A 26,526-nucleotide genomic window follows, 5' to 3' on the forward strand; every position below is an offset into this window, starting at 1 on the left:
TGTACAGATTCACACAACGATAGCCATAATCCACAACCGTTTCTTGCAGGGTCGCATTTCTCACTCTCATAATAAAACGCTTTGCAAAAAGAACTGATATCTCATAAAAAACACGTTTTCAACGTAAAAAAATGCCTAGTTACTAAAATGTATTGATATCAAAATGACGCCAAGTTACGATACTACAAACAATATAGGCTATCTTGCCTCACCGAAATGACATAAGATGTATCTCAAAGCAATGCTACCCAATATTTCCTCAGTTCTTTCGAGTCACTTGGCCCTGTGTTTTCTAATCTTACCATTTCACAATGTCATGCAAACTTTCTGTCAGATCAAAGAGACAAATATTTCGAATTGCCTCATGGAACACATTGAACATTGTACATTGAAATTAATGTATAAATTCATTAATGTACAGAACTGCTGCTGAGCAACGACAGGAAGCACATTTCTCCAGAAAACATGTTTATACTTGCTTCTGAACTGAATTTGAGTACATGTGCAAGTTATTGTATATTTGCTACGTACAATAAATACTGCATGTAAAACACATATTGTACATACATACATAGAGAACTTCTTTATCCGCATGGGGACATTTCCCTGGCAGCATCTTACATTCACATTCACGAACACACTTGTACCAAGAAACATACTATCATCCACGCAACAGAAAGCCTGGGCAGCGAAATACATAGGCCTACATACCAATACAAATTGGACATACACACACCTATTCAATCAATCTTGACTGTGAGAGAGCCATCCACACATATATTTGGCCTGTTCATGTAGTGCATGCTTATACACAGGGCCAAGTGACTTGAAAGAACTGAGGAAATATTGGGTAGCATTGCTTTGAGATACATCTTATGTCATTTCGGTGAGGCAAGATAGCCTATATTGTTTGTAGTATCGTAACTTGGCGTCATTTTGATATCAATACATTTTAGTAACTTGGCATTTTTGTACGTTGAAAACGTGTTTTTTATGAGATAATACTATACTATGACTATGTTCTTATTGGTCACCTGTATATCAAAGCCATTTATTTGTACTCTTTCAATCTGTTTTTGTATTACAGCCAATGCCTCGCATTGGAAGCCGCCCAGTCGATGAGTCAAAATAAGGCTTTCATCAACAGTGCAGAGTAAGCAACAAAAAGTACTGTAAGGCTTATTGATTTTTGTTTGCTTTATTTTTGTATTTATGAAACGATGACAGATTGAGACAAAACAACATTGACTGCAGAACTATTCTTTAGTCCTATTATCTGTAGTCCAGCAGGTAAAGGTCCAGGCAACTGGATTCTGGGGAATATGTGGTTATATTCCCCAGAAGTGACAATTGGTTGTCTTCTTAATATTTCCTTCAAGTTTTGAACCCAGTAATAACCATTAAACAGTAATAAATACTATTAGATTATTGTGACCGGTTCAGTGGTTCACCTGACAAGGATAGGGTGGACGTGTATCCTAGACTCATTAACATTTGTATCCGTAAGACATACCATTCCTCATCGCTAAGTTGGTTAGAACCATAGAGCAATAACCTTACACAACCAGACATAATGAAAGAAAGCAACATAAGCTAGGCTTTAGCACGAGAGCACCTATTATCGACCAAGTTTGTGCAATAGACTGCAAAACAAATATATTTGCAACCGTATATAAAATAGGTGAAATATTGGTAACAACCTATACATAGGTATGTCGGGGAAAAAAATATCCTTGCTATCCTCTGGGGTTTTAAAAAAAAATGTTTTCTATTTGCCGGAAAATATGTCAGAAGTTGCCGAAGGCTAGCATTAGCCGTTAAGGGATAGACCTTTTCTTTACCCAAGATCATATTGTACAAAAGTCTCGTCTTGTGTATTTGAGGTTAATATGAGAATGGGTGGTCCCTGTCAGCATTTCTAGCAATCCGTACATATTACCAAGTCGCAGGAAGAAAAATAGCCCTTGGAAACTGTTGGAAACTGAAGCAATGTTTGCACAATTGCACCTAATGATCGCGATTAAGGAATTCCGAATGTGTTCCTAGTCTTAAAATTGATATTGTAAAATAGGACATATTAATATACTGAAATGTATATGTATATATGTTTTCATTTAGACAATTTGTATGCATGTCCCTTTACCATTAACCATATTTCCAGGTGGTCGATACAGGCCCTGGCATTTGGCCTAGGGGGAAAGCAAGTCAATTTTGGCACAGGCTTTTATAGGTTAATTTTTTGTTGTTGCTGCAAGAATCATTTAAACATATGTATTGGCTGTATGTGAATGCAAACCAATATTAAAATAACACATCAGTGAAGAATTCACAGATATCAATTTCCTGGACCTTTAACCAGTTATTGGGTGCTTACCCTTGTGACAAATCAAAGAGTGCATTAGAAGCTTTAGAGTCCTTGATGATGATGGCAGCTCTCTGGGTAAAGGTAAGCATCCCATCAGCCTATAATTTTCCAGAAAGCAGTGATAGACCAAGAGACAGCTGTGAACAACAGTCACATTTTTCAGCTGTCCTCTTTCTCCCCTACATTTGATTCCCCAGGTTTCCCGTGTATTACATTCACAGGTGCCATTTGTTATCATCTCCCTAACGGCTTTTATTTTGTGGTTTAATTTGTTAAAATGATTAAGAGTGTCCTCTCAGGTGCACAGGCACTTTTGGGTTTATTTAATTTGTTCTATCGCCTCATAAGGTTCACATTTTACAGTTTTAGCCAAAGGTAAAAGTAGACAGCATACCATTTAACATTGTTTTACCAATGAGAGATTCAGACAGTTGATCATTTGTTCCACGTAGTAAATTTTTTGGATGTTTTGTAATAAAATGTTTATGAGGCAACACATGCATTTGTTGCAGATATTGTTCACATAATCTTTTTATGTTATTTAAGTTAAAATACAAGATCAGAGTCCTGAAAGTAGTGTATCATAACCACCCCAATGTCATATATTCATGCCTGCTGGCTGGCTGCTATTGAACGTTCTGGTGGAGGGGTACACACTGTACTTTTAATATGTGGCAGTACAAAGAAATTATCTAAGCAATTGAATTAATTTGTAGGTATCCAGTATAAAATAGCTATAATTACTTGGCTCTGCACTGTATTTAAGTTTCCAAAAATCTACAGTACATCCTAACCAGGGTTACGGTCTGTTATTAAATTTAATAAGGGGGTCCACAATTAACTTTACATTATAGAAAGACTGAGTCCTCTCTTAGTTGGCACACAGGTTCACACATGGATGCCATGGAACGATGCTCACACTCCAATGTCAATGCAAAAGCACAGGAACAGCATTGTGAATGATACAAGCTGTAGTGAAAAACATTGTATGGAGGGAATGATGAAATCTTGATTGAATTGAATTAACAATTTTTAAAATAAGCTTCTTGGAATATATATATATATATATATACACACACCGATCAGCCACAACATTAAAACCACCTGCATTTTTCTGATTTAATATTTTATTTTCTCTTTTTATAATCAAACAATTCACACATGGTCAAAGTGCAGACTCAGAGCTTTTATTAAAGGGTATTCTTATACATTTTGGTTTCACCATGTAGTAATTACAGCACTTTTTATACGTAGTCCCCCATTTCAGTGTTTTAGACAAATTAACATAATCAGTCAAATAAAAGAGTCATGTTTTGTATTTGGTTGCATATCCTTTGCATGCCATGACTTCCTGATGTCTGTGACCTATCAACATCATCGGAGTCCAGATATCATATTGTCAGGTTGTCCTACAAGCGATAGAAAAACTCTTTGCATTTGAATGGATCTCTATGGGAATTGGGGGGTGGGACTAGATTCAGCTGTAAATTATGCTGATACAGTATGGAACACATTTGTTGGCTAAATGGCTTTAAGTCATCAAGGGTCCAAGGTATCAAATGAGCTTCAAACCATCATGCTGCTGCCAGATATGCAGTAGATACTACAAGAAGTGTTTCTCCTGATTAATTTTCCTGTTGAACTCAATGGAAAAAATATTCAGGAGAAACAATGCTTGTAGTATCTAAACGGTAAATACAGCATGCACATGAAGACTCTAATCTTTAGGTATTAAAGTACCTTTTGAAATTACAATCAATAGGCCAACATGTCTTGGGGGCTGTCAAGGAGCTAGGTGAAGTTGGAGCACAGGGGGCTTCAATGTTAAAGGAACTCTGGCTCACTGAGGTGCTGGGTCCCAACAATCCAACGGGCGCTACAGAGGCACTGAGTCCTGCTGAAGGGCTGGGGGGAGATGAAGAACTTGGGGGTTTTTGTTGATTTCGAATCTGTACAGGTCTTGAGGGCCAGGGAGGGACTGGGATCAGACAAGGAACTGGAAGCTTTTATGCAGAAAGCTACAGAGGAGTCAGAGACTGCTGAGGTATTGTCAGCTGATGGAATGGTAGACGGTGTAGTCAAGCTCAGGCCAGTGGATGGACTGAGAACTGAAGATGCTGTGGTGGGCTCTGTTGTTGGAATGTGGACAACACATGACCCATAGTTGTGCTCATGGAAAATAGCAACAGTGATAGTGGTTGCTTTTCACACGTTTTAGGTGGCATTTATAAATGTTATACCCTGCAAACAAAGAGAGAAATTTACATTACAAACTACTCATAATTTCTGTGTTCACAAAGACAATGATCTGTAAATTAGTTTATAAATAAAAAGCTTACCATCACTAAGAAACAAGTTGTAAATACAGATTGTGTGTGACAAAATATAACATTTACTTTGACTCTGACAATTACCTACATGTTTAACAGATTTCTCATGGGTCTGCATATGTGCTACCAGAGCAGGGTTGTCTCCCACCTTGCTGCAAAATTGCCATTGGTATTTGTCTGAGCCTACACAAATAGGTCCAGGCAAATCACCTTCCCTGGCAGTAAACAAATAAAATATTTCAACGTTTGTATTTACACGACTACATTAAAATTTCATTAACCCTCCTGTTCTGTTCATTTTTTAGGTACAGCAAAAATGTTCCCGGGTCAATCCCCATACAGGGGGGGTTTGCAAATACATGAAATGAACCATTTTCATTTAAAATGTTGATTACACTAATTAAGGCCAGTAGAAGAAGTTTCATACTGAAAAAATAATTTTAAGTATTTTTCCTAGATTTTCAAACTTTAAAAAGGGTCAATTTGACCCGCAACATAACAGGAGGGTTAAAAAGACATTTTTCAGCTAAGAAGTCATGTTCCCTAAGAATAAACTAATTGAATATAAAAATACCTGAGTTTAACAGGTGATCTGGTTTATTATGCACTGACAAATTAACTTATAACCTGTTGGACAAGCAAGGATTAATTAAAAATATGTTTTTTTTTTTAATCCAGCGGTTCCAACAGTCAATGCCCTTGTTAAAATGTCCAGCACTCTGAATACTGAACCAAGTGATATTGCATGCTTGAACCCCTCACTTAACCTACATGTAAAATATATTTTATTAGATTTAATGTATTAATTATGTATAAAATTAGAATTATCAATTAAATCGCCAAATTCTTTGATAGGTCATTCTACAGAAAACTGGTGGAATCAACCAACAAGTCAAAACAAGCTGTATATCAGGTTTTCAGATTAAATAATTGAATTCAATAAGAAGCAGTCAATTATATTAGTGAATTGAAAACATACATTCTTTATTGAATGCAGGCACACTACTTCTAAATTACACAACAGAAGACATACAGCAAAACATTAATCAACTAATCTAGAAATACCAGAAAATAGAGAGAGAGAGACGGATAAGAGAGAGAGAGAGACAAACGGTTTGGCCAGACCTTGCCAAAGTATCACCCACTTCCAGTATAAGCGCCACAAGGAAACCAGCTAAAAACACACAACCTAGGAACCACCACAAAAATAAAAAGAGGAAAACTATTCTTCTTCCAGGCTCTGAAACCAAACGCAACACACAAACTTTTTCCTTTATTTCTTCCTAAATTATGAATATAAACACATCTCTCTGTGATGCTCCAAACTGGAGTTATAAAGCTTTAAATAAGGTACCCCCTAAATGGAAAAGGATTGGGCAGATTTGGCATCTGCGCAAAGGGGTTAAGGTAGTTGACCTTCATCTTTAGATCATTGTTGCAATTTGATACATTTTAATCTGGTTGTGAGTTGCACATTTTGATGAAGGTTGATCCAACAGGTTGCTCTGCCTATCAAGCAAATTCTGAGGTTTTATTCATAATTAATATCCATCCATCCATTTTCTATACACGCTTACTCTGGGCAGTGTCATGGGGGGTGCTGGAGCCTATACCAGTGTGCATTGGGCGAGAGGCAGGAATACACCCTGGACAGGTTGCAAATCCATTTAATTAATATCTTTGACAAGTATTACCAAATAAAATCGACTAAATATTTTTAATATGTTGGAAAAGTGAGAAGTTTTAACTGTTTTGATACACTTGTGTTCAGTGCTGTACGTTGAAATGAGGGTGTTAACTGGTTAAAGCCGCTAGGTTCAGAACGTAAACGTTTTACTCAAACCTCACTGTTCCTACAGTGTCTTAATTTTCCATGTTTTCATTTTCTTGTAGGTGGTTAATGTTTATATGCTGTATTTACAACTCCTCCCAGCAGCTGACAACAGCTCTTTGTAAACGCAGCATGTATGATGTCAGTGCCCAGCTGCAACCCTTAGCAGCCTATGAGCTGAATAAATACATGGCCCTAATTTTTCTTTTTTTCTGAGATGATCCGTCAGGAGATATTTGCTATGACAACGAATTCCTCTTTTCCAGTCATGTCATCCTGATTTTCTTTCCTGAACAGCACAGAAGAAAATAATTTTTAAGACTCAGGAAATGGGTCTTAAGAAGCTTGCACTTTGTGATGACCAATCCATGAAGACGCTCCACAAATATAGATTGGGAGGCGAGCTTCAGTTCACATTGCCACAAAATTATATAGAAGGGGTTGTCCTTGGAGCATACTACAGGCCACAGGCTGGTTACAGTATGCTGACAAAAAACAGAAAGTAAAGCAAATATGTAACTAAGTCTTTGGTCTGTGGAGGAGATCTAATCTCAGAGAAAAACAGCATCATCAGTCATGAGAACAGAAACTGACATCAGGGGTGCGTCCCCTTTTGTGGTGTTGGAAACAAGATGTGAAGCAATGACTATACTCAGAAAAAAATGGAATGAGATCTGCAGGGTTAATTCACCCCATGGGAAAATACATAAAACGTGAAGTTACAGTACATATGGTGAAATAAGGATGGCTGCCTGAGAACATGACTGATTTATGGTCAGCTGAGGTCATCCTTTTACATTAAGTTAATTCCAAAAATACTGAATAGAGCAAGGGTGTCCAATCTTATCCAAAAAGGGCCAATGTGGGTACAAGTTTTTGTTTTAACCCAGCAATACGACAGCTGATTAACTCATAGTTTCTTTTAATTAAGACCTTGATAAGTATAATCAGGTGTTTTAGTGCTGGGTTATAACAATATCCTGTACCCACATCGGCCTTTTTTGGTGCTCTATTCAGTATTTTAGTAATTAAGATATAAAAATTACATCATGTGTGGAGATCTGACCTTGTGTTTGTTAAAAGTGACCTTTATGGGTAAAGGGAAAGTAGAATGGAATTGGGAAGATGTAAACCATTATATGTTACTGGCAGCAGATTTACATTTTTAGAATTAGCATCCAGTATTTGATAACGCAGTGACACTTGATCATCATCATCTCTGCCACCCGCGCCCCCCAATCACTGCAGTGTCATCTGTCATTTTGGGAATGCACACAGGTGTGCTTGCCCTCTAAATCTTGCACACTCCATCCTTACTACTGCTCAGTTTGCACTTTACCATTGTGGAACTGAAGCTGCTGCTGTTGGTGCAGGCAGACTGCAGGGGTCAGCCCGACTAGGGAAATCACCATTAAACAATGAGGATCTATTTTAACGATCTAAGCGCACGGTTTAAAGCGCATGGCACAAATGCATTTAGGGCGTGTCCAAATGAACTTTTCCTAGTTTAACTGCGGATAATCTGAGCGCAAAGTAAGGCGCATGGATCAAAGGGGTTGTACTTAGTTTCTTAATTAATCATAGGTGTGTTTTGGACGTAACATGAAATAAACCAATCAGAGTGTCATCTCTCATTCCCTTTAAAAGCCAGGTGTGCTTGCACCTTGGCGGATTGCAATTATAATGGCGGATTCGCCAAGTAGTAGGAATGCTTCTCTGCTCATGTGGTAAGTGAAAGCACGCGAGCAGACCATCTACAGTAGCAGCAGGATTCCACCAAATATTATATTATGAATATTAATCTTAATATATATAATATTAATATTATATTACCAATATTATGACTAACCATTATAACCATTATTTTTTTTCTGAATATCGCGCGTTGTGAACCCGCCTTTGTAGGCGCATATTACTATCTTAATAATGCGCCCTTAAAATAACAGTAAAACACTGCGCCATTGACTGAAGACCAGGTTTTTGTTGGTCAATTGCGCAGTCGCTTTCCGCTACCTCAAAAGAGAAATGCGCCAACAATGCGCCTGACCACACCTCATTTTAAGACCAACACGCCCACGGGTGCTCAGATGGGCACAAGTACATTTGCTATTTAAACAACGTGGGCGCTGGACGGGAAAATGACAACTGCGTCGGTCTGAAACTAGCAAAGACACTTGCGTTGCGCTTAGCGCCGCTTTCCGCCGGTTTGAAAATAGAGCCAAACTACAAAAGTGAATGAAAGCAGTAAGGGAGTCTTCCACTTCATTTTTTTTTAAATTTCCTACTTCAAATTTTTTGTGGTTTTTCTCATTTTTGCCTAGGTCCTGATACATTAAAAATATTCTCCTCCTGTAAAATAGCCATGTCTTACATTTATTTCCACATGCAGGACTTTACATTCAATTATATTGAATGCCATTTGCCAGGTTTCTGTCCTCTTTTTGATTCTGTTTAAATTGTTTTGGATGAGTAGAAATGGTTTGTCATACCCCCAAATTTTTGTGTCCTCTGACATTGCTTAAAATGTTCTCACACAGTTTCACTTTGTATTCAACCTTGCAGCCAAATACATAAAATCACTAGCCTGTGTTAAGTAAAAACATTTATTCTAAGTATTTTTGGTCTTTTGGAAGGGCCATTGGCAAGAGTGCCACATTACAAATGACTGGGTTCTTGAAATATCCATACTGTAAACAGACAAGTGGATCAGCAGTCTCAAAAGGAGTGGGCCTAACTTCAATACCATATCATATTATCGTTAAATTCCCACATAGGTAGGGACCATATATTTAGCATGTACTATTGATATTAACCCCTTAAAACCCACTTAAAACCCAGGGCATTTTGTATAACCCCCTCCCCCATCTGAAATAAACTCCATTATCTCCAAAACCATATACAGTACCGACATGGTTGAAAGCTTGAAATAAAGAGCACATTTGTACCAAAATGTCAAAATCGGATCCTACGGGAATAAGCATACAGGACATATTTATTCTGAAAAAATGTGGTTTCTTTATTCTGTAGCAATTACATACAGTGATTGCTTCTGACAAACCCACATTTCTTTTTCCAGTAGTACCCCAGGATGTCTACAACACCAGGATAAAAGAGTGGGATTGAACAAAGCAGTAAAAGTTGATGTGTTTTAACAAAGGTGGGCCCGAGCACCCCAAAAAACCTCTTCCTATTTGATGATTCACATTTTTTGTATGATCAAACATTTCACATGTTTTGTGTGATTTGTATGACCTGTCAGCACAGTAAACAATCAGTTTTACTTTGAGGGTCTGATAAGAGGCAGACTTGATTTGATTTGATTTGACTTGATTTTATTTGATTTGATTTTGTTTAACACAATTAAAATATGAAACAGAAACAGAAGAGATTTAAAAACAGTGAAATGGTGCAGGGAGAGGCAAGAAACCCAAGGGGCTTATACATGGTCTCACCCTAAATAAAACGACAACTCAACAAAAACATACAAAAATAGATAGAGCATAAATAAGTAAGAAATGATGTTTGCTAAATATAGGATAAGGTACAACAAACAAAAGAAAAATAATAAAATACATGTGAGTGTGTATGTGTATGTTAGCTTCATTACCTCACTGGAAGAGTGTGAAAATGTGTGGTTGTGTTTGTGTGTGCGTGCATATGCATGTGCATACAACCAAGCGAGCGAGCAAGTTTACCTGTGTTCGTGTGTGCCTGTGTGTATCTGTGTACACATGGACGTGTGACCTACTTTGTAACTTGGTTAGTCAGAAGAGTCCTTAGACAGTTCTTATAAATATTGAGAGAAGAAAATTCTATGGCACTGTTGAGATAATTGTTCCAATGTATTGTACCTTTGTACCTAAATGATAATTGACCATGGGTGCTGCGATAGTAAGGAGAGCGAAGATTGAATTTCTAGTATTGTACATATGAAATTGTGAGTTAACTTGGAAATAATCAGTGAAGGGTTTGGGAAAAGAATTCGGAATATAAGTGTATTTGTATATAAAAGTGCACATTTGGAATATGTTAATCTGAAAAATGGATAGTATCTAGACTTCTGTGAACTGCCTTACAATATTAACTGTATCAGGAAGATTTTGTCGTAATGGTGAAGTATAGGAAACTAACAGATCATCTGGGAGTCATGATGTAATGAAAAAGACACAATGGTGTGTTTCAATTTGAAGTCTCTGAAGAAACCTTAATTTTATAATTATGATTACAGAGAAACATAGAGAGAGACATACTAAGGACAAGATGGAAAGCCAGAGCATTATCATATTTGTAATTTAAGATTCCATTTGATGTGATTTATTGGAAACAGTGAATTAAGTAACATGAGAGCAATGAAATGGATGACACAGTGTGGTGGTGGTGGGGAGGTGGGGGGGGGGGGGGGAGGGGGGGGTGTACAGTTTTGGATTTCCTGCGATGGCAACTCTGAAGCTATGCAGAGAGCCCTTTTAAACAAGCTGACTAACCAGAAGGCTGTCGTTTTATTTTTGGCTTCCTCTGTACGAGTGGGAGTATGGATGATAAATCTCTAGGCTCAATGTGGGATTTATTTTTTGTTATGAAAGATTTTCTGGATTTACATTTGAAAGCCCCAGGCAGCAGGAAATAAAGATTGGCCCATTTTAATTTAGGGAGAGTTAAATTTACAATGCATCTCTATGGCAGTGGGATTACATCTGTGCTATGGGAAGTCCAGTAGTGGGTTGGTGTATTTGGCTGTCTTTGGAGCAGCTGAAGGCCCTGGCAGATATCACAAATTATCATTTTGAGCCACCTGAACTCGATGAACTCATAAATATGTGCAGTGCTTCACATTAACACCCGCAACCCGCCAAATGTGGGTAGAATTTGGCAGTGGTGTGTAACTCTATTACTCAAACTAGCCACTTTGGCCGGTGACCTTTTGGTAGCATTTACTATACAAAAATAATTTTAGTTTACAAAAGGAATCTGAAATAATTAACTCCATTTAACCGAATACTACATGATACTAGAGCTCCCGTGAACACTGGGTGTACACTACATGCTCATCCCATTGGCCCATCCACTTCGCCCTCCCGTATATATTGCCTCCTCAGTCAAGCTGAGTGTAGCCAATGCTGGATAAGCGGCGAACTCGGCCTGAAATTGAACTACAGCTGAAGAACACAGTGCCGCATACAAACGTGTGTATACTTACTGCCGCTTCAAATTGTTCTTTAGTACCGTTTATATTTGTGTGTGTGTGCGTAATGGTTGACATTTACCTCTGCTAGATCACATTTAACAATAAAAGTGTAATTCATGTTTTGTGATATAGATGTTATGTAAATAATGCTCTGTAATGAAGGCATGGGGGACATGAATAATGTTTATCTGTGGAAAATCTAAATTGAACAATGTTTTCATGCAGTAGATTATGGATATTTTTGTTCTGAACTGACATTCTTCATTATTTTTCATGTTTATATCATTATACTCAAATAAACCAAACAGGCAAAAAGACACAAAGCAAATACAGAAAAGTACAACCACTAAACAAGAAGCATATATACACAGATTTAGTCACTAGTTATGAAATAAAATTTTCAAAAAGTGTCATTCTTCTTTTAATAAACATTTTAAAAGAGCAAAAAAAAACAAAAAAAAAAAAAACAGGTCAGTTTGACCCAAAAGTGTGAAATTAGGGTTCATGTGGAATGACCTAATTTATTCAATACAAAGTGTTTTATCATAGTTAACTAGTTATTTTGCAAAATTATCAGTCCATGACCAATCTGTTATCACACTGCCACTACCTGAATTCAATTTGTTCAAAGGTCATCCCATGCATGGCAATTGTAACCAATTTTCTAACATAAGTTAAATATTGTTTGAAATATAGCTGCAAGCAGTGACTACAGGTGCCAGTCACAACAGCGCCCCTGCAGGGCCAAGTTCTGCAAGCGTTGGACCTTGGGTGAAGTGGCAGTGAAGCATTAGCAAAGGCGGTACACGTTTTAAATACGGCCGCATGGTCGCTCTAATGCAGTGGTTCTAAACCTCGGTCCTGGGGGCCCACTGTGTATGCTGGTTTTTGTTCCAACCACAATTGAAATCTCAGAATTTTAACAAGCTGTTCATTTTTCTTAATTAGGTGTTTTTCATGTTAAGAGTAATTTTTTACCCTCTTAAGCCACGTTATGTCAGAAATTGCTATGCATGGCATGAAGAATAAAATCACATTGTGTTATTGTGTTGCTTTTTAAGTGATTGCAAACAATCACTTAAAAAGAGGTAACATTTTTAACAGATCAAATTAACGAGGGGAATTAATAGGCTCCTAATTAGGTTGCTGAACTCATGTGTTTAAGTGCATAATATTTCCCTTAAACTAATTAGCACAATACAGGTATGACTCATTATCATTTTCTTTGTTTTTGTATTCTTCGTTATCTATCAAATGATTAGATTTAATGGCCAGGTGTCCACACTTTCCCCAATTAGGAATCTGTTGATTTGCCTCTTTATTTTAGTCTTTATTTTGATTAGTTAAAAAGTTTTTTTAACCTCTTTACGTAATCGTCTACAGTATAGCACAATGTGAATATGGGACTTTTATTCTTTATGTCATGCATAGCTATTTCTGACACAAGGTGGCTTAAGTGGGCAAATAATTCCACTGACATGAGAAGCACCTAATTAAGGAAAAAAGCTTGTTACAATTCCGGGATTGCAATTGTGGTTGGAACAAAAACCAGCACACACAGTGGGCCCCCAGGACCGAGGTGGAAAACCACTGTTCTAATGGAAGGGTCTGATAGAGCTTGCTGAGATGTGCTGTGTTTGATCCGTAACACATAACTGAAGTTTTATTTATTTATTTATTTATTTATCCATCCAACAAAGGAGATATGCTTATTTCCTGTTTGGGTAAGAAGTTGCAAAAGAGGGATGCCCTTCAGCAGTGTTCTGTACCATGCAGTAACACTCAAATCTGAGCAAGTTGCAGCAATTCAAGTTGAAATGAGGTTCCACTAGAACTGAGAACATTTGAAAGGACAAAAGTGATTTTTACAGCAACAAAAACTGGGACAAAATCAACATTACTGTTCATGAGCAAAAGCTTTTAAGTAAAAATATAGGTAAGAATTCATCCTGCAATTTCAGAAATTCTTACATCATGCTTTCCTGTGTGGTGGCGCAAAATTGTGATGGGGGCATTTCCCAAGTTGAACTTCCAGATTGGTAGACAGTTTGATTTGGCAAGATCAACTTTCGAGCTTGCACAAGATGGATATCAGAGAGTTTCGACTTGGCAGCAGCTCTGCATAAGGCAACACAACCCTGAATCAGCTGTTTTTATTTTTATTTTTTTGAGCTGCTACTGCTACCTGTTAACCCTACTACCAGCCACACCACTTCTGCTATTAGGCCTATGCACACCACATGGGACAGCAAGCGTGCGCTTTATTGATAATCGAGTCGGACCTTTGCAAGAACCGGGAATTAGAGGATAGCAATTGTCACTGCCTTTGCTAGAAGCGAGGAAGAAGATGTTGGAGGGTACACATTTTATTTATGTCACGGTAATGGTGGAATTTTGAATAGCCCACTATATTATTGGTAATGCTTACTGAAAATTAGTAGGTCAGTCAGTGCACATTATTGCCACCGCCACATGGTTGCTCAATTGTGTCATTGTGCTCAAATGATAAAGCTAATGGTATCATTTAGGGATGCATTGATGTATCGGCTTACAATCAGTATCTGCCGATAAATTAACAATCGGTCATCAGCCAATTTTTAAAAAAACTGATGGACTGATGGTCAGCTGCAATTATGTCCTGTCAATCGAAAGGGAAAAAAATCAATTGTTTATTTGTAATCCAAGTTGGTTGGTTGGTTTTCATTTGCCTGTCAGATACAAAATAATTGTATGTTGTTTTCCATATTCATTGTTTCCTCTACAATTGCTGCCAGACTGACTTTTTTAAAATGACAAAATAACCCAAATATCTATTCATTTGGAAATCAATAATCATTTGTGTTTGGGAGCCTCTGCACAGCACTGTTCTGAAACGTAAATCAACCTCTATGTTGTTGCCAGGGAAACTGGACGCGACAAGACCAGAGACATCCTGGCTCTGTTTATCTTTCTTCTCCAAGTGAAAGTAAGTTTCTGATGTTTAATATTTTCTTGTGGAACCGCAATGGCACTGTATGGATTTAGTTTGCATTGTCAATAGTACAACCTAACATTACCACATTGTATTGATATGGTTGAATGTGTCCTCTGTAATCCAGCATAATACTGCATCATCCATCCTTCCATCCATTATCTATACCCACTTATCATGGTGTGGGTCGCGGGGGGTGCTGGAGCCTATCCCAGCGTGCATTGGACATGAGACAGGCCACCATTCTATCGAAGGGCGCACACACCACTCACTCACACCTATGGGCAATTTGGAGTCTCCAGTTACCCTACCTGCATGTCTTTGGACTGTGGGAGGAAACCAGATTACTCAGAGAAAAATCTACGCAGAAAGACCACGGATACTGCCTCTCATAGCTAGCATGCAAACATTAGCTGTCAGTGATTGATCAGTTTGAATGAGTCTCCCAAAAGCAATTTCCTACTGAGGTAAAGTACTAGAATCAAACGTGAGCATGGCACCATTTAAAACGAGCAAAAACCAAATATTAAAGGTCCAGGAAACTGGATTCAAATTGAGGTTATATTCCCCATATAGTTCTCTAAATTTAATTCAAGTTTTTAACCTAATTATAACCATTAAATTGTAATAAACACTATCAGATTATTGTGACCTGTTCAGCAGACAAGGACAGGGTGGGCATATATCCTGAACTCATGAACATTTATATCCATAAGGCATGTCATATATTAACCATTCCTCATCGCTGGCTTGGTTAGAGCTGGTTCGAGAAGTAACCTCACATTACCAAACAAAACAAAATAAAGCAACAGAAACTAGGCTTCACCACTGAATTGTTAAACCTGAACATTCAATGTGTAATAATGTTGTAACACTGAGCTACCGTACACTAACATTAGACACTATAGTAGTCTCAAACTCTGAATAAAGACAGTCTGCTTGAAAGCAATTTAATTGTGGCTAGCTAACCGAAGGCCTACTTACCAATACACCGCATTCTGCGACAAGTTCCAGGCGAAAATGGGCACTGCAAATACTAATTTTATGGGCTACTGTAATATCACAGTGCCTGTCGGCTCCAGAAATAAAACCCATTTCTTGTAGGTCTCTTCATTTTTGTGAAAAGAAAAAAGAGTATTGCTTTCTCCGCATCCAGAGAAGGGGCACTGCTTGTCATTTTCAACTTAGCCTGCCTTACCTGCGCAAAAGTGGCAAGTGTCATTTACATATTACATGTAGAAAAGATTTAATTGGACTTAAGGTTTACCCAGTTAATCCTAGCCACTGAAAACCTGGAGTTTAGCCGAGGGAGAATGGAAGCCAATTTCAACACAGGCTTTTACATGTAATTATTATTATTTTTTTGTTGCAAGAATCGTTTTAAAAAATATTTACCGGCCGTTTGTGAATGCAAAAAAAGTTTTAAAACAACACATCAGCAAAGATTTCACAGATTTAAGTTTCTTGGACTGTTAACATTTTTCTTCTGTATTCATGATGTGGTAATCAAAGGTTAGAGGATTGTTAACCTTAATGTACATTGTGTTTGAAACCTTGGTAAATGTGTAAAGTAATGCCACGTGTGTCCATATTCTTTCCTCCAATAACAAGGCTTCTGAAATATATGACCCCAACAACTCCCTGGCACTTTAATTTAATCTGTTGTAAATTAATTAGATCAAATATATTTTATTGAATGTTCTAAAAAAATATTTGTTAAAGATGCTCTGTATGCAGTTGTGGAGTCTTAATTATAATTATAATAAGGTTACACAGCTTTTTCATGCAATAAACCATCCAGAGAATGCAGTGCTTCTAAACTGGGGTGAGTGGTGATGGGGGCTTCATGTAGGCAGTCATGATTAATGCAAAAGTTAAAAGCCATGTGCATGTCAGAGAATGACTGCTGCACAGGTAAGAAATAACTTCACTTTTACATTTATTATTATTTCCGGACACATGGTCACAAAGATAATAGGTTTTGAGACAGGCTACTAGGCTGGTTTTAATGTTTGGGAGGCGAGATAAAGGAAAAAAAATGAGCCATTTTTTCATTCCATTCTAACTAGTTCAAGAATGTTATGTTGCAGGATGAACAAAAGAACAAAACGTTCAAATTCAGCTTCTGCACGGAATGAACAGATTTTGTTTTCAAACCCTGGTTAATTTAAAAGGATGCAGGCGATACCTTCCAACCCAAAGGATTTCAAGCGGAGCTTGAATAATGCAAAGCTCATTTTTTGTTTTGATATTAAGTTGCAAACAAGGGATGACCATTCAAACTTCAGAAGTAATTTTGTTCAAACTGGACATAGCATTTTAGAGATAAACCAAACTTCATGTTGACACAAAGGTTCTCACCTGAGTTTTGACTTCCAGCAGCCATTTTGTTTGAAAATGTTCAGAATGTGCTACAGGAAGACATGACTAGATGTTCTGTGTTCAATACTTAACAGATATCCCATTTGGATATGGTGCTGAATAGTGCACAAATACTTGGGGGGAAACCTCACAGTCATGTCAGAACAACAGTGCCAGTTTTCTTATAATTGCATACTATATTCAGTTTATTTTCCTAAAAAATTCTGTTCCAGGTTAAAGCTCAAAAAAAAAAAGGGATGACCGTTCACTCTTGAGAAGTGTTCTGTATCATGCAATATAATTACACTGCAGTCCAGATTGAACAAAATCAAAATTGCATTAAGGAGATATGGCCTACACTGAGATCACAGCTTGCATTGACATCTTCTGCCCTTCATTTTAGTTTAAATCAGACAGACGGGCTCAGATTAATTTGAAAGAATAGGTTTTCAAGTTAATCCATCCAACCATTATCTAACTGAATTACTCCTGGTCAGGTTCACGGGAGGGCTGGAGACTAACCCAGCATGTATGGGGCAAAAGGAATACACCCTGGACAGGTTGCCAATCCATCACAGGGCACACACACCATTCCCTCACACACTCATATCTATGGGAAGTTTAGAGTCTCCAGTTAGCCTAACCTGTATGTGGGAGGAAACCAAAATACCTTGAGGAAACCAATGCGGACACGGGGAGAACATGCAAACTCCACACAGAAAGGCCCTGGCCCAAAATGGAACCCATGACCTTCTTGCTACCCATCCCCAGTTAATTCAATATGGTGGAAATCCAATATGGCTGACATCAGGCAACTATGACTCCGTCCCTTCAGGATAGATAGACACATCATATGGTAGCAGTTTGATGACTTGACTCAATAAAAAAATGAATATTGTAGTGTTTGTTAAATTACTGTAGCATTGCGCAAAGTCTGTTTTTAAATAATATAACATTCCTATTAGGTGAAAGTGTACGAACAAGTGAGTGTAACCCCAAAGTAGATGACTGTACAAGCACAAGAAGTGCTGTGGTAATCACATGAAGTGTTTAGGAGCTATGCTTACTTCATGTTTGCATAGCAATTTTCACTGCCACATTTGGGTCTGTCTTGGCCATAATGGTTTTCAGATTAAAAAAATAATTATTAAGGTTAGAGTAATCCAGCAAAGCAAGCATTTTTCAGGAAAATTCAACATAGCAGAAAATCTATCATGGTGGAAGTTATGGGTCCTAGAGCAGATTTGTTCTCCAGGCCCATCCACATTTTCTGATATCAGCTTCACGACTGTATGTCATGTGATGTGGTTGAACTAGGCTTTTGAAAATTGCATATTTATCCTGACGGTGGAGCTAGATGCAAGGTCTAATCCACCCAAAATTGGGGGAAAGGGATAATGGCTTGGCCTCTATCAGTATGCCAAGTTTCAGAAAAAGCAACCAAGACAAAATGGGTGCTGCCACAGATGCAAAATAATAATAAAACATACAATAACAATAGGATCAGTTGAACCTTTGGTACTTAGCACCCTAATTAAGCAAAGCAGGAATTAAAATGTCAGATAGAATTTACACCTTACTGTTTCAGTTAATGGAAATTTAATTTGTGTGTGTGTGCTGTAAATTCAAGAATGCAGTGGGCAACATGCAACCGTACCTGGGTGGTCTATTTATATTTTATCATTACATTACATTACATTATAGGTATTTAGCTGACGCTCTTATCCAGAGCGACTTACAACAGAGTAACCAAACTCAGGATCAAGTCCGCTTAAGTCCATTGAACAACATGTAGATAAAAAGCCTTTACTATGATGCATACAATACGGAGAAACAAGATAGTCTGAACAAATTTTTTTTTTTTTTTTTTTTTTTTTTATAGTTATGGGAGGGGGTTTAGGGAAGAGGAGAGAGGTATACAGAGAAGAGGTGCGTCTTGAGTTTCCGTTTGAAGGTGCTCAGACACTCTGCTGTTCTGACCTCCACTGGAAGATCGTTCCACCATCGTGGGGCCAGAACTGCAAAGAGTCGAGACCTTGTTGCTGCTCGTGTAGGGGGAGGAATCAGCCGCCCTGTAGTAGCCGATCGGAGCGATCTGGCCGGCTTGTAGGGTCTGATCATCTTCTGCAGATAACCAGGAGCTGACCCCTTGACTGCTTGGAAAGCAAGCACCAGTGTCTTAAACCGGATGCGAGCTTGCACTGGTAGCCAGTGGAGGGAGATGAGGAGGGGAGTGACGTGGGAGTCACGAGGGAGGTTGTAAACCAGACGTGCTGCTGCATTCTGGATGAGCTGAAGGGGTCTGGTGGCTGATGCTGGGAGGCCAGCCAGGAGGGAGTTGCAGTAGTCCAGACGTGACAGTATCATGGCCTGGACCAGGAGCTGTGTGGAATAATGGTGAGGAGTGGTCTTATTCTGCGGATATTGTACAGGATGAACCTGCACGACCGGGTGGTTGCCGCGATATTCTCAGAGAGTGACAGCCTGTTGTCGAGCACAACTCCAAGATTTCGGGCACTCTGTGAAGGGTGTAGGGGAGTGTCTCCTAAAGAAATGGGGAGATGAGAAGTGGGAGAGGTAAGAGAAGGAATATGGAGAAGTTCCGTTTTGTTTGTGTTGAGCTTGAGCTGGTGTTTGGTCATCCAGCTCTGGATGTCACTCAGGCAGGCGGATATGCGATCGGAGACCTGAGTGTCTGTGGGAGAGAAAGAGTAGAAAAGTTGAATATCATCTGCATAGAGATGATATGACATGCCATGGGCGGCAATAACAGGGCCAAGGGACCTAGTATACAGAGAAAAGAGGAGGGGACCAAGGACAGAGCCCTGAGGGACCCCAGTTGTGAGGGGACGAGGAGCTGATACTGCACCGGCCCAGGCAACCTGGAAGGAGCGGCCGGAGAGATAGGACGCAATCCAGTTGAGGGCTGGTCCGCAAATTCCCAATTTTGTCAGGGAAGACAGAAGTGTAGGATGGTCAACGGTGTCGAAGGCAGCTGAGAGGTCAAGAAGAATTAGGACAGATGAACGGGATGCTGCGTGTGCTGCGTGGAGAGACTCAGTGACGGAGAGCAGGGCAGTCTCCGTCGAGTGACCGGGTCTGAAACCAGACTGCTGAGGGTCTTGGAGGTTATGTTTAGAAAGAAAAGAGGAAAGTTGGTTAGACGCAGCACGTTCGAGAGTTTTAGATAGGAAGAATACTTTTGAAGAGATTTATTGTGAACGCCACATATAAGTCACATGAGAGCTATGAAAGGAATGACACAGTGTGGTGGTGATTCTTTCCCTTCAATTCTAAAGAGAGTAGTTGGGGGGGGGTGATAAATCTCTCAGCTCAATGTGGGATATTTTTTTTTGTTATGGAAGATTTTCTGGATTTACATTTGAAAGCCCCATGCAGCAGGAAAGGAAAGATTAGCCCATTTCAATTTAGGGACAGTTAAATTTACAATGCATCTCTATGGCAGTGGGATTGCATCTGTGCTATGGGAAGGCTAATGTGGGCTGGTGTATTTGGCTGTCTTGAGAGTAGCTAAACACCCTGGCAGATATCACCAATGATCATCTTGAGCTCCCCATAAACTGAATTGCAGGATAATGTGATGTACTCACTCATAAACCTGATTATGGATGTCTTTACATAATGAAAGGTTTTCTAATGTCACTCATGTTTGAAGTACAATTGCTGAGTTCCCTGAACAGATAGCATAGACAAGATAATTAATGAAATTCATTTAGCTAAAGCTAATTCATTTGTGTATGTACTGTACATTCGAAAAACTCAGTAGCAACATACCACATTACCTGGCCTATGAAAAAGTTTTCCGGATTTTATTACAGCACTGTAATATGAAATCTGACACAGCTCATTTTTGACAAGATGCACGTTGCGAGCAAGCAGTCCACAAGAAATGGGTTCATAGTGGAGAACATGGGAGACACAATCCCAAGAAACATTTTAGCTACCCAGTCAGTGTGAGTCAAGTTTATTATTGATTATAAAAGGGTGAAACTGAAAACAGACAAATGAGCATAATCAAAATTATGCTTTTGAAAATACTTAAGAAATACTGCAACTGTAAATATACTTTTAATATCAGTTAAATTGCCTTTCTTTCCTTTTACACTTTTATGTCTTTATCACATACTTATTTATTAGTGCTGCAAATAACCATCTTATTTTACTATGTTGTAATTATTATGTAAATTTATATTACTATGAACTCTCAATAACTGTAGAAATAACTTTTGCTATTCATTAGAACAACTGAAAATAGCTTGGTTGATTCCTTGCATCAAAATTCCTAAAACACATTATTTTTGTAGAATATAATGCATTATAATTGTCGATGAGAATAAAACATGTGATTACATACCAGCAATGCAACCAAAGAGAATAAGATGTTTCAGATGTTTGCTGATTTAAGCAGATGAACTGAAAAGAGCTGTTCTCTATCCCATGAACACTTACTTCCTGACTGTCTATATCACATGGGAGGTCAGAGGTTTTTTCCTGTTGCCAGTTTCCTGTAATACTTAAAGCTAAACTATTGAATTTACTTAAAATAATTACATTAACAAGACAATAATAACAAAACACTGATGTTACAAAAATGTGCCAAAATAGTTTATCCAAGACCTAGCCTACATCCTTCAGATTAATGATTAAATCTTTGATTTAATGATATTTGATCTTTGATAATTGTAATTTAAATTATAAGTTCCAAATGCATGATTAGATATTCTAGATAACAGTAATTTTATGAGACTTTTCTAATTATGGTTATACCGCTACGCCTACATAAGTGGAGGCAGTGTGAGAATAATGAGGTATATTTGTGGCCAGTATAAGGCTATAGAGTCATTTCCCCTACAAAATGAAATGTTCATTTTTGGAACGTCTTGTTGAAAATCTTGCGTGAAAGCAACTTTAACAATCTGATATATGAGAATCTGAGATATGACAGTATTATTACATGGCGGAATATTTCAATGCTTTGCCCGTTGTATCCAAAGATTTTTTATTTTTTAGAAATGCCTACACAAGGGACAGTTACAGGGACACAAACAAAAATAAAAAAGCACAACAGAACACAAGTCAATTGCCAAGTTGTTCTAAGCATATTGTGTTAAAGAAAAGACAAATGTGTGGGAAATAATAGCAATGTGAAATAATGTGAATAAACAAACTAATTATAATAATATATATGCAGAAAATACCATTAAATGCGCATGTATATGCAAATGTGCAGCATTCTTTTCTTCCTCTCGTACCAGTGATTTAGTAAAAAAAAAAAAAAAAACACAAAAATACAAACATAACATTGTACAATGACGACACATACCACTAAGTTGATAAAAAATCTTCAATTCCCTCCTGTTGAACAAAAAGCAGAGGTTATCTCCAGACCTTATTATTTAAACCTGAAGCCCACTATTACTATATCAACATGTCAAAATAAGGAATTCCAGCAATGCATTAAACAGGCCAGACATGACAACGAAAAATAGAAAATGCTGTGGGGTTTAATTAAAAAGCATCCCCGAGACCAGATATGGACCCCCACTTGACCCAATCTTGTTTTCCACAATTTCATAATATAATGTGATGAGCTAGAAGTCCTAAACCATACTTTACATTTCATTATAATTTATCTCCAATTATTCTATCCTTTAATCTTCATTATAATTACATGTTTTCATGGAAACAAAAGAACTCCATTGAAAAACAGTTTGAAAACCAAGCCTATTTTCCCCCACCCTCATAGATTAACAGCTAATTCAATGTGAATTGAAGGAGAATTAGTTTCAGCAAAGGAAGTCATTATTGTTCAGTTTCCCCATCTCTTCCTCTTTGTTGGAGGACAGGAAGTCATACTCTTCGACTGCAAATTCACAAACCATTTTCAGAAAAAAGATGCTAACTTGCACCTAGATCACTTACATGAAAACAGTCATATAACTTCAAAAATGAACCCAGGGTAAACAGTCTGGTTTGGTAAGGTGCAATCCATTGGCCTGTTCAACACCCGTGTTTAACATTCGACAATATGAATACTGGACTAAGTGCATCAACAGTTAAAACTTCTCACTTGCCCAGCAAATAAAATATATTTTTTTGATTTAATTTGGTAATTATTAATGAATATCTGCAACTACATATGTTATAAATATATAAACCTAACATTGGTTTTAGATGTAAAGATATCCCTTCTAAGATTCAGTGGTCATTTATTGTCTTGAAAAATCAGTTTGAGAAATAAACACGCAAATAGAAAGCAGGTGTAGGCATGTATATCGGCCCCACTTGATTGTTATGCCATAGTAACTCCTTTCAGTTCAGTCTGATTTTACTGATAACTCTTTTATCCCATAGAGGACAGTATACTGTCAGCTTTCCAATGATGTATGACATGTATCATTGGAAGTTTATAAGAACCACTGAAAGCCCTGCACAAACAGCAAACATGGTTGCTTCAGCAGAGACAACAGCCTTTGCTAATAATGCTCAGCATATTTGCATTGGAGGCTAACTAATAGGTCTAGTGCATTGTTAGTGTAGCCTGGGCAGTTTTAGCCCCGTCGCTTGTAGGGGCCTGCTTTGTTACAATTCATACCACTCTCACTTGAAATTAAGTGTCTGTCAAGAGGTTTGCGTTATTCTCTAATGCAGGCATTTCACATACTGCAGTGTAAGCATTGATAGGTGGCTAAGTCATGTGTTATGTTTGATGCACCAGTTTACCATGAAGCTAGAACACTACCAACATTTTCTGATGGTGAAATACTATTTTATTGTAATCTTATTGTACATAATGTGAGGTATTAGAATCTCCATGGGCTATCCGTGTCAGGATGCCTGGGTACACTCTTTAGTGGTTAAACAAATCACTCTCAGATTTTGCACACTTGTGGTCAAGGAGTTTATGATTCAGGACATGTATAGTTTTACCTGTTTTATATATGTAATTTCTTAGTATCTCATTTCAAACTGAAGAACAACTACATTTTTGCCAAGATAATTGCATTTGTGAAAATTTATTTCGACATAAATTATAAATATAAGCTCATCTAAGTATTGCAAATTGTACACGTGTCTTGGTTCATTTAGGCCATTTTTCAAGTCTCCGTGATGCTTGCATCTGCAGTTATAAAGCCTGAAGATTGGCATCCACATGAAAGGGTTGAAATAAATCACAGAAAAGTCTTTTTTGACACAACTTTAAATCCTATGCAACTGTCATTAAGCATCTTATTTCTCACAAAGAGAGAAAAAATCTAATAAACAGAAACAGCTGTTAGTCTGTATTTGTCTGGGAGTGGACCCTATAGTGTCAGCAATGATGCAGACAATAAAATGGCATAACTCCAAGTACAAGGTTCTTTTCATTTGAAGTATTTCCTGTCATATATGCTAAGTGTTCTTTAGCACAGATCCCAGGTCAGTTTTTGACCATTTTCTCCTTCAAGGATGTATCAAAGATTAGGGTTGAGTTAGACAATGCTGAACTAGTTATGGAGCACTATTCGCCCTTTATTTGTCTGTTAATGTGTGTGTGTGTGTGTGTGTATGAAAGAAAGAGAGAGAGTTGTGGTGTGGCAGACTTATGTTGATATATTGTGCACAATTAAAAGCAAGCTGAAATGGAAAATAAATGTCTATTTTGGAGAAAAGATCATTATCGTCAAGTAATTTATGTCTTTCTAGCTGAAACATGGGGTTCAGAACAGATTAATTGTGCATCTGGTTATAGTTAGGGATATGAATTTGGCAGAGCACATGTTCTAGCAGCCCAACCCTAACTTTCCCTAATATTTCTGTGCAGGTCCGTAGATGGGGTGGGGGGGTGCAACTGGGACACTTTGTCTTGGGCCTGAGAATTCATGGCTGCGGTTTCTGTACTGTAAATAAAAGGCCCACCTGTGCTGGTCAGTGACCTTTACACTTCATGGGCGATGGAATCATCATCGCTCTTTTCCAGATCTTGATACTGATTATTTATTTATTTGTTTGTTTGTTTTCAGGCAGTGAGAACATGGCTGCGGACTGTGAAATCACTTGGAGAAGTGCCGCCCAGTGGTGCAGATGTGTCCAAAGGCTCTGTAATTAAAAGGAATTACACGTTTTTTTCATCCCCTTCAGGAGAAGTTTGATAACAAGCATGATGTGTAATTCCTTCGACAGTTGTGGGAATTCAAGCTGTTTGAACAGCTGGGTCTATGATTCATTGTTTAACATCTTGGCTCAGACCCCTCCCCATCCCACTATTTTCTATAGATGCATCCTTCCTTTACCACATTCTTGCACATAGCTTTTGCTTTGTTTCTCATGTTACGTGCCAGGTTTGTCTTTTTTCTGTCGGACTCATTATCCCGTGAGGTCTGTTACGGATCACTCCGCCATTGGTGAAGAAGAAGGAAGAGTGCGCCGTTTCCCCCCAAATCCTCTTCTGCGGACCTGCCTGGCGGCCAATGAGGAACAGACCCACACCTATAAAAACCTAACACTGTCAGTTACACCTCGGTGCGTCTTGGATTTGAACGTTAGTTCTCTTCGGTAATACTCTTGTGACTTAGTGCTATTTTTGACTTGTGTAAACGATCGAATTTCTGAAAAGACTTTGAGTTTGGATTTGCGTCTCTGGTTTGGTTGCTGGTTTTGTATATATATATTGGGAGTGGGATTTAAGTAGGTGTTTGTTTTCTTCACTGTCACTGTTAGTTTCACTTGTGTATATATATAGATACGGGCGTGTACCACCCTTGTATGTTTTTGTTCAGTTTAGAATAGTTAGAGTAGTTAGTTAGGTTCGGAAGATTTTCGGGTTTCAGTTAGTCAGTTTCTTTTATTTCTAGAATTGATAATAGCTTATATTTCTGTTTGTTATCTTCTTTTGTTTGTGTTTCCCCTCCCGTTTGTTCACTGTGTAGATAATTGTGTAAATAAACTTTAATCTTTAATAATCAGTCATTTTGTTACTCCCCTGTACCCCTAGACCACAACGGGGACGTAACACTCATCACCAGGAAAGAAAACATTTTTCAAATATGTGTACTGAGAATTCCTCTTAATTAAAAAATGGACAAGGTGCGCAAGGGCGAGCCCCATGATTGTGGACTAAATCCAGACTGTGCCAGTGTTACCTGTGGCCAGTAGCGCCATATGGCAATGCACAACTAACAATTGCGTCACCTGGGGTACGGGAGGGTTCAGTCGGTTACAGATCTGAATTTAATCACTCTCCAGTGACCCCTGCTACTCAGTTGGGCACCTGTGGACTGCCTGTCTTCCTCCAACTTCACTGCATGCTTAACTGTAGTCTATGGTGTGAAAAGAAGCAGCTGAAGAAGCCACATGTTCTCATGGACTCTCCAGAAAGGCAGTGGGGTTAGAGCATGTAAGCAGCTGTAGTTGCTGATAATTGGGTATTTAAAATTAGTGTGGGAATTGGACATGTTCAGCCTCATGTTGGGTGCCAAATTT

The 26,526-nt window shown here is 38.2% G+C and overlaps 3 long non-coding RNA genes across 3 annotated transcripts in view; 1 reads left to right on the forward strand and 2 right to left on the reverse strand.

Annotated features, from left to right (window-relative positions):
* Positions 1-26,526, reverse strand: part of LOC135261793 (uncharacterized) — a 499,003-nt gene that overhangs the window by 271,563 nt on the left and 200,914 nt on the right. The window lies entirely within an intron of this gene.
* Positions 3,427-21,501, reverse strand: LOC135261785 (uncharacterized). The gene is made up of 3 exons (XR_010332029.1): positions 21,419-21,501; positions 4,784-4,910; positions 3,427-4,606 (listed from the first exon to the last, which is right to left on the reverse strand). It is a non-coding gene; the product is annotated as an uncharacterized LOC135261785 (long non-coding RNA).
* On the forward strand, positions 12,677-25,484 carry LOC135261784 (uncharacterized). Its single transcript, XR_010332028.1, has 3 exons — positions 12,677-13,647; positions 14,613-14,676; positions 25,068-25,484. It is a non-coding gene; the product is annotated as an uncharacterized LOC135261784 (long non-coding RNA).

This window comes from Anguilla rostrata, chromosome 8 (assembly GCF_018555375.3).
Source record: "Anguilla rostrata isolate EN2019 chromosome 8, ASM1855537v3, whole genome shotgun sequence".
NCBI classification, from domain to species: domain Eukaryota; kingdom Metazoa; phylum Chordata; class Actinopteri; order Anguilliformes; family Anguillidae; genus Anguilla; species Anguilla rostrata.